The sequence below is a fragment of the Galeopterus variegatus genome, unplaced genomic scaffold (genome assembly GCF_000696425.1).
Source record: "Galeopterus variegatus unplaced genomic scaffold, G_variegatus-3.0.2 Scaffold1107, whole genome shotgun sequence".
Lineage (NCBI taxonomy): Eukaryota > Metazoa > Chordata > Mammalia > Dermoptera > Cynocephalidae > Galeopterus > Galeopterus variegatus.
Window position 1 is genome coordinate 125,857 of NW_007727218.1, and position 11,996 is coordinate 137,852.

Genomic DNA, 11,996 nt, shown 5'->3' on the forward strand with positions numbered 1-11,996 from the left:
TTCTTAGCCCTCTGGGATACACCTCTGATAGTCACAAGTTTGATATACAACAAGTCGTCCACCCTCATGCTTCTGTGCTGTCTGGTTTATAGTCCTTCCAAGGCCAGAATTTCCTGGCAGTGCAAGTCCCTGAGCGGAGAAGCCCCAGGAATAGCTAAGAATAGCTCCCTACCCTGCAGGGAGGGGAACTGCTGGGCAATACAAAACTGAAGGCATCCATGCTGGGACAAGGGTGACAAAGAAGCATTCCTGTCACCTACCGAGAACGACATTTCAACTGCAGAGAGGCTTGTCCTTTAGGATCAATTGCTAATTGGTTGTGTCTTCTAGAATCTAACTGCTCTGTTTCTATACGCCACCACCAGGAGTTCTGCGGTCTATACAGCACATTCTTTGGAACCAAAGGAGAGAGAAGCTGCTCCCTGGGCCCTTCAAGAGTGAGAGGTTATGTATCTCTCCTCTGAGGAAGTCCTTCCTGACTGGACCATTCTAAGACCCTTCCTTCCAAGACCCTTCCTGTGCCTGCTGAGGCTGAGGACTCTAACATGCAGGTTGTTTCTGAGTTCCTCTGGCCTGCTGGGAGCTGAGTTCCATGCTTCTCCTAGGCAGAGTTAGTGCTCACATTCCATCTGCACGTGTGTGCATTGCACAGGACGATTCCAAAGTCGTCCTGCAACTCACACACTCTGCTCCTGCAGGGCACACAGCTGTCAGCACACAGCTCTTTTTCCCTCTCATCCTGTTGCTACCCTGAACACACACACACACACAGCTTTGAAGCCCACTCCCCATTCATTCCCACGCCCTCCCACCTCCTCCCTGCCTGCTCCCGGTCCCTGGCTAGGAAGATGCCGTGTGGTAAAAGTCATGGGGAACAAACACCATTCCCTGCATTTGGATGCTCTCTCCTCTCCTGCATTGCTCCTTCCGGGGCTGACCAGTCTGAGGAAGTCTCCAGGGAGGACACAGCCAGGTATACAGTCCAGCAGGGGTCTGGCTTGGTCACCCTGTGAGAAAAGGCTGGAAACCTTGTTTGCAGGCTGGGGACTGTGCTGCTGGGGAGGCGCCATGAGCTGGCAGATGCCTCCTGTGGAGCATCACAATGGCCCAGCGGCTTTGCCAGGTGCTGCTCTGGGAACCCGTAGGTCTCATTGCTATGTCCCTCACAGTTCCTTTGTGGCTCTGCTGCCTGCTGGGAAGCAACACAGAGAGCCTGGAGGGCCGGGTCCCGACCCACTGTGTCAGAAAACTGTTCCTACAGAAGACAGAAGGCCACCGAGAGCCTGACAGCGCATACTCGTGCTTGCAGCATGTCCTAGAACGGCTCAGGGCCTTCTGCTGGGCCTCCTACTCAGGCCCGAGGAGGGGCTGGAATGTCTGCGGGTGACCATGTCCAGCCTGCCTGTTGCCCCCCCCCACACACACACACACTATCTCATCTCCCATGACCCCGTCTGTCTCTTCGGCACATCTAGGAAACCTGATCTTGGCAAAGCTGGACAGAAGGAGAAGGAACAGGGATAGCCCCTGAGGCAGGGAACCGCCCCCCACCTCTCAAAGGAGACAGACTGCATCATCTCACTTTTCAGTTTCCAAACAGCTCACAAACTGCACCTTGCCACCGGCAGCCTTGACCCTTCAAATTATTCTTTATGCTTATTCCTGGGTGATGTTCCCACACTTCCAAACTTATCATGCTACTGATCTATTTGAATGCCCCATCCTTAACAAAAATCCCAGCTTCTTGGTGGAACATGCACTACGTTTCACGAGCTGCCTGCTAGACTCTTCCTGCTGCACCTTCTCAGTGTCCCCCACCCTGTATAACACAGGCACGTGCATTCACACAGACACACATGCGCGCATGCGGGCACCCTCTAGCCGTATTCTTTTTCCCCACCCTCACACGCTCCACCCCTCTGCCTGAAATGTTCTTCATCCACCTCACTCCCATTCCTTGTTCCAGCTTCTGTTTCAGCCTCAGTCACCTCCTCCAGGAAGCCTTCCTGGACTTGCTCAGGTTTGCTTGTTCAGCACCACACATATCCTGCTATTAAAATACTCATCGCCCTGTATTATAATTCTCTGCATTTGCCTAACGTATGTATTTCCTCCTCTATGCTGGAAGCTCCTTAAGGGCAGAGTCTGTGTCTCCCTGGCCCATGGCAGGTGCTCAATAAAGGTTTGTTGAAGGAAGAACGGAACACCGGTTCATGCTGTCATGTCCATGTTTACTTTGTCTTTGTGTTTTTCTTTCTCTCTTTTTTTTTTTTCCCTTTTGTCTTTTTTCGTGACCGGTAACGGGATCACAACCCTCAGTGTCGCACCCGTACCAAACCAGCAATGGGATCGCAACCCTCGGTGTCGCGCCCGCACCGTGCTCAGCCAGTGAGCGGACCAGTCTCTATATGAGATCCGAACCCTCAGCGGGAGCGCCGCCGCACTCCCAAGCACCGCACTCAACCGAGTGCACTACCGGGCTGGCCCAGTGTTTTTCTTTCTCTTAAGATTATACTTTGCAAAACAAAACAAAACAAAAAACTAAAATAAACCAAACCAAATAAAAAACAAAAAAAACTCTTCCTACCTTTCCTTCTGCTTTACCTCAATTACCTCTTCCAAATACCCATCCTCCTTTACTTCAATTACATCTGATAAAAGTCAGTGAAGATTTCTGTGCCTGAGCAGATGTCCCCACAGAAGCCATGTGGACTAGGACTTCAGATAGCGAGTTTGCGCTGGACAGGTATCACAGCATGTCGATGGCATTCACGTAGGAGATGAGGATTACTATCTCCCTTTCTCATATGTGGAAACTTAAGTTCCGAGAGTTTAAGTGACCTTCCCGAGGTCCCTTGACTTCTGTCTCCAAATGCAATTTTCTTCCTCCTAACTCAGAGCTGCCTCTTCGTGTAACTCATGCATCATCAGAGAACAAAGAGAAGAGGGAGCAAAGCCACAGGGCTGCCCCAGCTGGGTACTTGGAAGGTGGGACTGCAGAATGTGGCTGGCCTGCCCCACACGGGCCAGCCCACAATGAGTGCACGCCACGACAGGAAGACCTTCTGTCCAGGCAGTCATGATCACAGCGTCCTGGGCACAAGGCCCTCTCAGAGCCGGGCTGGCCAGGGTGACAGTTCAGCCCATCTGCCTGGTGACACAGGCCACACACATGAGTCTCTGTTCCCCCATCCAGCCACGCCTCTGCTCCACATTGGATGCCTTTATTGCCTCCATCTCATCAGAGAGCTGTGGAAGCCTAAAGAGACTAATTACCAGGACAGTTAGGGTCCCAGAGAGCTGTGATGAGTGTCAATTATCCATCGGAAACATCTGGCAGGAATGAAAGCCTCAAATAGGATGCATTTTATTTGTAGTCAAGTGACTCACCCAAGAACCTCCCCCTTCCTCCCAACTCCCCTCCCTCCTGCCACCTCCAGCTCTGAGTTAGAGGAGCGGGGAGAGAGAGAGTGAGATGGGGCAAGCAAAGGCAGCATGCAAGGCCAAAGGCTAGGAAGATCATTGTGTGAGGGCGTCGTGTGCAAGGAGAGAGGCAGCCTGGTGCAGGAGCCCAGCGCTGGGCTATTCTAGGCACTGACAGGTGCTCATTAGTGCCGCCAGCAAAGAGAAGTTAGACTTCTGTAAGTGGAAGCTACCTAGGACGACGGGATGTCCTTGGGGACGGGGTTAATCTAAATTGACACAGAGACGGCTCAAGGTCAGGGGAGGGATCCCTCTGGGCTGCTTGCTGGGGTTAGCTTAGAAAAGAAGGCATCTTGGAGGAAGGCAAAGAGTTTTACACTGCACATCCCCACCAAGGCAGCAGCTGCTGGAAAATAAACATACCGACCTTTCCAAGGGGTCAGGGCTGTAGTTTTCACTTCTACAAGAAATGAAAAACAAGCCGCCGTTAAGGAAGAAAGCAGTCGGAGGCCCTCGCTTTGCCCTCATGCGGTTTTGGGAAGGAGTCTGCTCCTGGCCCAGCAGCATCCCTGGGCCTCTTGCACTAGTCCCCTCCTGTCCTGACAGCAGACCAACCCTCAGAAGGGACCCTGATGTTTTTCTGGGTCAGCCAGTTGCCACAAAAGCTTAGTTTGGGGCTGGGAGAGGTTATGAATGATGGTCAGACTGCACCACAGACTGATGCAAGCCTAGTATTGGAACGACAACTTTTCTTTTTTGGTCCTCAGACTATCCCCTAATTAGCTGTGGAGTCTGTAGGCCTTAAGTATAATGTTGACTAATACAGATGGATTTATACTATAGCCATTTGAATGTCGGTGCCCATGCTATGTCTGAAACAGAGAAGTGTGACCTGCATTTCGCTGCAGCTTTTAGAAACATGGGTGAGTTGGCTCACACATGCCAGAGGAGCCCAGGCCTTTGCTCTTTGACTTCTCCTAAAGAGTCAAAAAATAGCAACAGGGCTTCATCTCTATGGGGCAACCCAAAACTGCCATGTCACTCTTGCTGGGACTTCCCTGTAGAAACGCTGGGATGCTAGCTCCTCTCCACAGACTAGACCATGTAAGATCCACATTTCACCAGGTTCTAGCAGAACCTCCCCACCATTTCTGCTCATAGTAGATGTCTTCTCTGGCCTAAATTTGTAATGACGTCTACTCTTTTGCTTCCCTTGTTAGCTACAGGCCTCTGCAGTTGTTCACCCTGGATACAGACAGAATGGAAATGTCATTAAAGCCTTTACCACCGAAGTGATACCTCCTTCACAGTCTATTGCTGTCTGAGCAAAGGTCATCAACTATAGAAAGACAGACAATCTAGTTATGACTCATCCTAAACTCAACTGAAACATTTGCTCAAAGTCCGATGAATACCTACCTGTGCATTCAAGCCCTCAACCTGTTCTTGAAAGACAACTGACATATGATGTCCCTCTTGATTTAAGTGGACATTAGCAACCCTAAGGAGCCACTCTGAAGACATAAAAATGTGAGGGACGAACCACACGTTTTGTGCTTGAAGGACGATCTGATGTAAAACCAGAAATGGTAGAAAAGAGCTGGCAGTGACGACACCAAGAAGAGTCCCTTGGAGCACTCACTGGGCCCTAGAGACCAATCAAGAAGTTATGGAAGGGCTATCTTCATGAATTGTCACATTCAGGTAGCTCTGACTTATGAGTCTCTCTGTGCAAGAAGAAGGGTGATGGAGGGAGGAAGGGCAGTCTGAGGAAAGACTTGGAGAAACAAAGCAGCCATACGACTTTTACCCCAAAACCACAAGCAATGCAAATATAAGGGATGTTTGCAGAAGGGTGGTCCACAGAGTGATGGGGGGTGCAGGTTCAGACCATGCTGGAGGAAGGACACTGGGAAGGACTCCATGTGGCAGTTGGGACTGTCAGAAAGATGAGTACATTGAAACTCCTGTTCTAGACACCAGGAGACATATTCGGTAAGACAAAGGTCTGAAAACAACCTCAGCTTAATTGTTCACATCCAGCTATTTTTCTCTCTGAATCTTCAACAGGCAAGAAAATCAACTCTATGTGTCAGCTCTATGCGCCCACATAGGTAAAGCACATTTGACACTCATTCCTGAGCTTAGCTAGAGCTCTGCGCTGGCCTTTTCTAGGTGGCAGTGTTTCAACCCTTCCAGTTAACTACAGCGTCCTTCCACCCTGCTTTCAACCCACCCTAGTGAGCTGGAATTGCAGCCAACATATTGTTTACATTTACTCTAAACACATCTAGCTGCACCCCAGCCCATCGCATTTGCTTTGGTAATAAGAAGAGATGTAGAAATGCTGACGCTGTCCTTGGCCAGGCCTGACATGCTATTGTCCAGCACATGTTGGTCCAGCTTCCAGAACAGGCACCTTGCTTAAGCCTCCAAGGCCAGTGCTGCCCATAAGCTTAAGTCTTTGAGTGACACCTTGGCTATCAAAAAAACAAACAACTCCAGGAAATCCAAGCATGCGCTTTCCTCACCAAGACCATCACTGAAATTTAATTGATCTATTTGTTAATGATATTAACAAGAAGCCAGGCAGAGTGGAAAAATATGCTAAAAAGGAAGAAAAAGAAAAGAAAGGAAAGAAGGAAGTGAAGAGGGAAGGAAGGAAAGAAGAAAGTAAGAAGGGAGGGAGAAAGAAAAAGAGGAAAAAAAAAAAGAATAGACTCACCCCTATGTCAAGTCTCCAAGACAATGTTCAATGTCTCTGCTTAATCCACAAAGCGATCTTTTTGCCAGTACAACCAATATTTGTAGCTGAATCCAAGTGCCCAGGTAAGCACACTGTGGCTGGCAGATTCTAATGGGCAGAGGAGGGCTGGTTTCATGTGAGGATGGATATGCAAACCTTCTAGAAAGAGGGTGAGGACATTTTTTTTTTTTTTTTTGCACCTTCTCTTATTTAGACACACATATGCCATAAAATACTTACTGCTAGGTGGTTTGGCCTAATTAACTGTCTTTAATGCTTGGCAGGGAAGAACTGATCATCTCTTCTGCTGCAATTATTTCTTTTTTATACACAGTTTACTTTAGTCTCTCATTCTTTAATAAATTGGTTTCATGGCCACTGTGAGGTTCACAGACATTAATTAGCCAACCTGTCCCAGCTTACTGATACCATCGGATCTGACTTAAGGCCTAGGAGATAGAAGACGAAGGGCGGTGGATGGGAAATGAACGGCCATGGAGCTGCTGAGCTTGCCCATGAAGAAGTTCCATGAGGGATGGTGGCACAGCCTGAGTCCTTATTTATCACTGCGGGAGTCCTGCACCACCAAATATTAATACGAGAGGGTGACATGCAATCTGTTGTGTTTGCAAAAGGGAAGCAGGAAATACTTCAGAAAATGCTGAGGAGGAATGAAATTCTCTTATCGAAATCCTACAAGCCCATCCAGATATTGGTTAGCAAAATAGCTTTGAACTTCTCTTAAATCCAAGCGTTCCCTGTCAGTGGAAATCCATGCATTCGTATAAATCTTTCCTGGTATTTTTGAGATAAGATGAATGTAACTTGGGCGTATTCCCTGGGAAAATAGGTAGCTCTCTATTCTACTGGAGACTAGCAAAGGAGAGAGAAGAGTGAAATCAGATGAATGAGGCAAATGCACCCAGGTGCAAGGTCTGATCCTCAAAAATATTTCCGGTTGTACAAAAGACTCTAGCAGCTATGCTGAAGACCACATGAATCCAGCTGTTGGAATATTCCAATCTGCAATGCACAACAGCTGCCCTGCCCCAGTCCCCAGCTACCAATGAGAAGGCTGCTGGAGTGATGGGCTAAGCCCATCCAGAGAATCAGAGTACAAAGCTGGCAGAGGGATCCTGTCACCCCATCTCATCAGTTCACAAAAGGGGGAGTGGGGCAGCCCAGCTTTGTTTCAGCAGGTGGAGCCTGACCAGAAAGCCTCCTGCTCCCAGCCCCAGGCCCAGCGACCAGGTGACGTGATCTGTGTGTTTCATTTTGTTTCTGGTTGGTTTTGTTGTTGGCTTTGGTGTGGGAGATGTCCCCTCTACTGGCCGAGTACAGCTTTAATTGAATGCTAGCTTGTTAGAAACTGCTACCTGAGTTGTAAAAGCTCCTATTTCCTCTGAGAGTGAAGATCGAAGCGGTCGGATTTGCTCAGCACCTTCTGAAAGCACCTGCCTACCATCGTCTGTCTTAGCTCCGGTCTCTCCCACTTCCCATTACCACCTATGCTGGCCCCTTCCTCATGCTCTCTACTTTACATCCGTGCCTGCACCTCACAAGGGGTTCAGTAAACACAAGTTGAATCCTAAGTCACATCTGAGTACTTCCATTGACTTCACTTTTCCTCTGTTTCTTTGTTTCATGGCTCTTCACGCTGATAATACACGTCACTAAGGTGAATAATGCAGGCCTGACTCTTCATGATAAAAGTATTACTCCTCGTCTGTCAAATGGCTCCCGGTATAATTCATCGCTTTCTCTCTCCTTCTCCACCTCCCAAGTCGAATGCCACCCTCCGGCGGATGACAGTTTGCACAGCCAGAATGTGAATGGATGAACAGGATGGCTGTGGGTGAGGTGAGAAGAGGGAGGCCGCGGTTGGGGTGGAAGGTGAGGGAAGCCTGTCCCTCACTGTCTCTGCAACTGCCTTCCTGCTGGGCTGGGGTCCGGCCAGGGCTGTGGCGGGTGCCGTCTGCAGGAGACAGCAGCACACAGGGCACACAATTCATGCTGTCACTGGGCCCACGTGCCCCATCATGGCCTCAGTGAATCCCTCACACTAGGCTAGTGGACGTCGAGAGACTTGGAAGATGTGCAGAGAGGCCAGAGACGCCAGAGCTGGGCATGCAGAAGGGCTTGGTGTGGTGGATGCAGAGGGCTGGGGAGCAGGGTTGAGCAATGAGTTTAATGAACCTGTGACATTGCACTGAGAGGAGCCCCTGCCTTTCGGCTCACATCTGGATATCCAAAATGCACCTAACAGTGTGCAAAGCCTTTTAAACATGCTTTCTCAGCTGGAACGACTCGGTGAGGCAGGTAAGGTAGATCAGTTACATTTTATAGAAGAGCAAATGGAGTCTAAGTAAGGTTTAGTGACTTTCCCCAGAACAGACACCTACTAACTGTCCCTCTAAACTAAAACCCAGAGGTGACCCCTCAAGAGCACCGCTGTGGGCAACCTTGCACACCACACGGTGCCTGCCTTCCTCCCTTGGAGCACCCTGTGTGGACCAGCGGATGCATCTGATGGAGCCTGTGAGTCATCACTACATGGCGTCTGACTCTGGGGCTGACTCTTGTTATGAAAACTGCTCAGTTGGCTGGAGTGGTCTTCCTGTGGGTTCAGAGTCACTCTCTTAGCCTCTTGTCCTCCTGCTGATCTCTGGGCTTTGAGATTTTAATGACATGTTCTTCTTCCTCCTCCCAGCCTTCCTGGGGAAGTGTGGGCAAGAGACCAACAGAGAAAAAGGAGCTCTCCCTGGAGTTTCACCAGCTCCCAGTGACTGCATTAAATAGCCTTCCACAGAGCAGCCTTCTGCTAAGCAACTTTACAGACAGGAGCCTCCGGTAACGCACAGCGGGGAAAGCAGGGGGAAATGGGGCGCTGGGTTAGAGGAGAGGGGAGGGAAACAGACAGCAAGGAGGATACTGACCTTGCAACAAAGCTGAGCTTGTGGGCTCATTTAGTTCTAAATCGGGTGAGGGACACACAGGAGAGAAAAATGAAAACAAACACATATATTATATACAGTAGCTATATATTTGTCATATATAGTTTGTATCCTCCCCTTACAAACATTGCTGGAGGAATGGATAAATCAAAGAAGACACACAAACCAAAGGTGGTAGGATGAGGTGCAGCAAGAGAAACATTAAATGCTTCATGTTTCTGTACTTGGATGCAATGTTAGGAAGTACGGAGGTGGCCACTCCCTACATTTTCCAGTGCAGACGCCTTCACTCTTAGCTTGTGCTGGGCTGGGGTACTGGTCTGATAACCAAGGACCAAATCCCCTTTCCAGATGAGGTGTCACGCTCACATCCCCAATCCTATTGCTTCACCTTGGGAGGTGAGGTTCAGGAATTTCTGACCCCATGGCACCGCGGTAGAAACAAGGTCCCTTGGAACCACATGACTCAAGAGTATGGGAGCAGAACTCTCAGAGTCTCCTGCAGGTCCTGCAGTCTTAGAGATCAGGTGCTCAGAGCCCTGTTGGTTTGTGATGGGAAGGACTACGCTATCCCCATTTGGCTTAAGTACTCCCAAAGATACTGACCTTGCGAGTCTCCTGCATCAGAATTTCTCAGTTTTTAATGTCTGGGAGGCATGGAGAGGGGGTACAGTTTATGCACAAGTTGGTGGCAAAATAATGATAACGGAGCTGGCTTTCTGTAATGCTACAGGACAAGGAAGTTCACCTAGATGTTCGTATATTGACATAAAGTAAACATTGCTTTCCAACCTGCCCTTAATGGAAAATCCCCCAATGAATTTGTATTTGTCAAAAGGCCTCATCGACGGTGAGACTCTGTAACGAGCTGAGGAGCCTCGATAACATCTGCACTAGCCTTGGCTGGAGCCAGTCAGTTGGAAACACTTCTCACACATTGTTGGGATTTTACTAGCTCCACGGAGCTGGGGCACCCGTGCAGCATTTCTGTGATGGGCTTCTCAGAAACGGCCTTTCAACTGAATAACTGAACTGGTTTCTGATCGACCACATTTGGAAAATGCTGCAAACTTTATCTCGCTCTTAGAGATTTAGCATGCTAAGGCTCTGAGACCTCCTGCATTAAAGAACATCCCCGCATGAGCTCCACTTAAACTCATTTGAATACATACTATCCATCCCTTTTAGTGTGCTTTGTATTTAGAGTACTCTGGACTGTAGAGAGCTGGCAATGGTGGGGACATCCCAAAGGATGCGCAGGGTGAATGCTGACATTCATGGGGGATGGGGAGGGTGGCTGGGGGGACACGGGAGGTCTAATTGCCAAGCCTGGGACTGCTGAAAAGAGCCTATTTATGACATATGCTTCACGGTCACGAACACCAGCTATTTCACTCTTTAAAAAAGTTTTCTGCTTTTCCCTATTCTCCTCTTGAGATGTCTTAAGGGGAAGAGGCCAGGGAATCAGACGGTAGTGACAAAGCTGGTGGCAAAGCCATGTCATGCGTCCAGATCAGAAGAGAGAAGAGGTCAGAGCAGGAGGAAGACTCTGCGACAGGGAGGAGTGCTCTGGGAGGAGGCAGGACTCGGGGGGAGGTGGAGAGGAAGGTGCGGGAGAGCCTGAGGCTTGCGAGGCGAGGGACACGGGGGGCGTTCCTTTCTAGTCCTGGCCCTCTGTTCCTACAGACAGACACCTGCCAGAAAGCTGAAAAGGCCTGGTAAATGTGAGGGGCACTTAGAACCATCCCTGAGTGACGGATGCCAGACAGATCAATCACTCTAATCGCAGCTCTGCCCCTTCTGAGCTGCCAGCTCCAGGATCAAGGGCAGCCTTCCCCTTCCCAACCCGTCTGGATAAAGCTGGGCTTTATTTTATGTGCTGGGCAGAAGGTGGGAGGATGTGATTTGGAAGCAGAGGTGGCACAGTGGAGCAGCGCACAACTCTGCATGGAGCAGGGATGAGGCTGAGGCCATGGAGGCTGTGGGATTATCTGAGAGTACTCAGAATAAGGGAATTTATGTTCTTGCCAATTGCCTGCCTCATTCTCCCCTGTCCTCCCCACCACGTGCGAGAGTGCTTGCTGACATTGGGGACTGGGAGAACGGATTTGAAACATCCTAAGATCACTGAACTTGGTGGGGTATGGAGGGATTTGCTCAAAGGGCCACCAGAAATTAATCCTGTGGCCTCTGATCTGCATCCACCAAGGGACGACAGCCATGGATCGATGCCTGGAGTCCCACCTGATGGAACAGTGGGGAACACAGGCTCACAGAGAGGCAGGGGGCTGGGGGTCTGCAAGGGAGCTTGTGTACTTGCTTCTGGCACCAGTACTGCAGCCAGACATGTAATAAAGGGATGACGTCTTCATGTCCCAGTAGCTGCAGGAAGTTTCAGAAAAGGGTATATGTTATGCTAAACCAGTGAGCAAAGTATTAAAACAGTAAACATCCCTCTTTGGGCTCTTAACTATTTTACCAAATTATAATCCCCATCATCAGTTTAAGAGATATCACTGAGGCAAAAAAAATAAATAAATGTCATTTTCAGCATCCCAAAGTCCTTTTCTCCTGTCTCAGTATTTTTCCGATTATAGAATGAAACACGAACATTCTTTTTCATTTTTCCTCTCCGCCCCCAGTATCTACTTACTTTCATACACGCACTAGTTTTCTGTCTCTCTGTCCCCCTCGCAGTCCATCTGACTCTCTTCACTCACCCCTGCCTAACTCCCCACCCTCCTCCCAGCTCCTCCCCTCCACGTGACCCATCCCCTCTTCACACACGCTGTTCCTTCACGGCCCAGCTCACGACACCGTCTCACCAAATAGTGTGATGCTGGCATTGGTGTGGCCCAACTTGTTGGAGGCCA

The 11,996-nt window shown here is 49.4% G+C and overlaps 1 protein-coding gene across 1 annotated transcript in view; it reads right to left on the bottom strand.

Moving 5' to 3' along the window:
• Positions 1 to 11,996, bottom strand: part of NTM (neurotrimin) — a 276,438-nt gene that overhangs the window by 2,379 nt on the left and 262,063 nt on the right. The gene's annotated exons all lie outside the window — the stretch shown is intronic.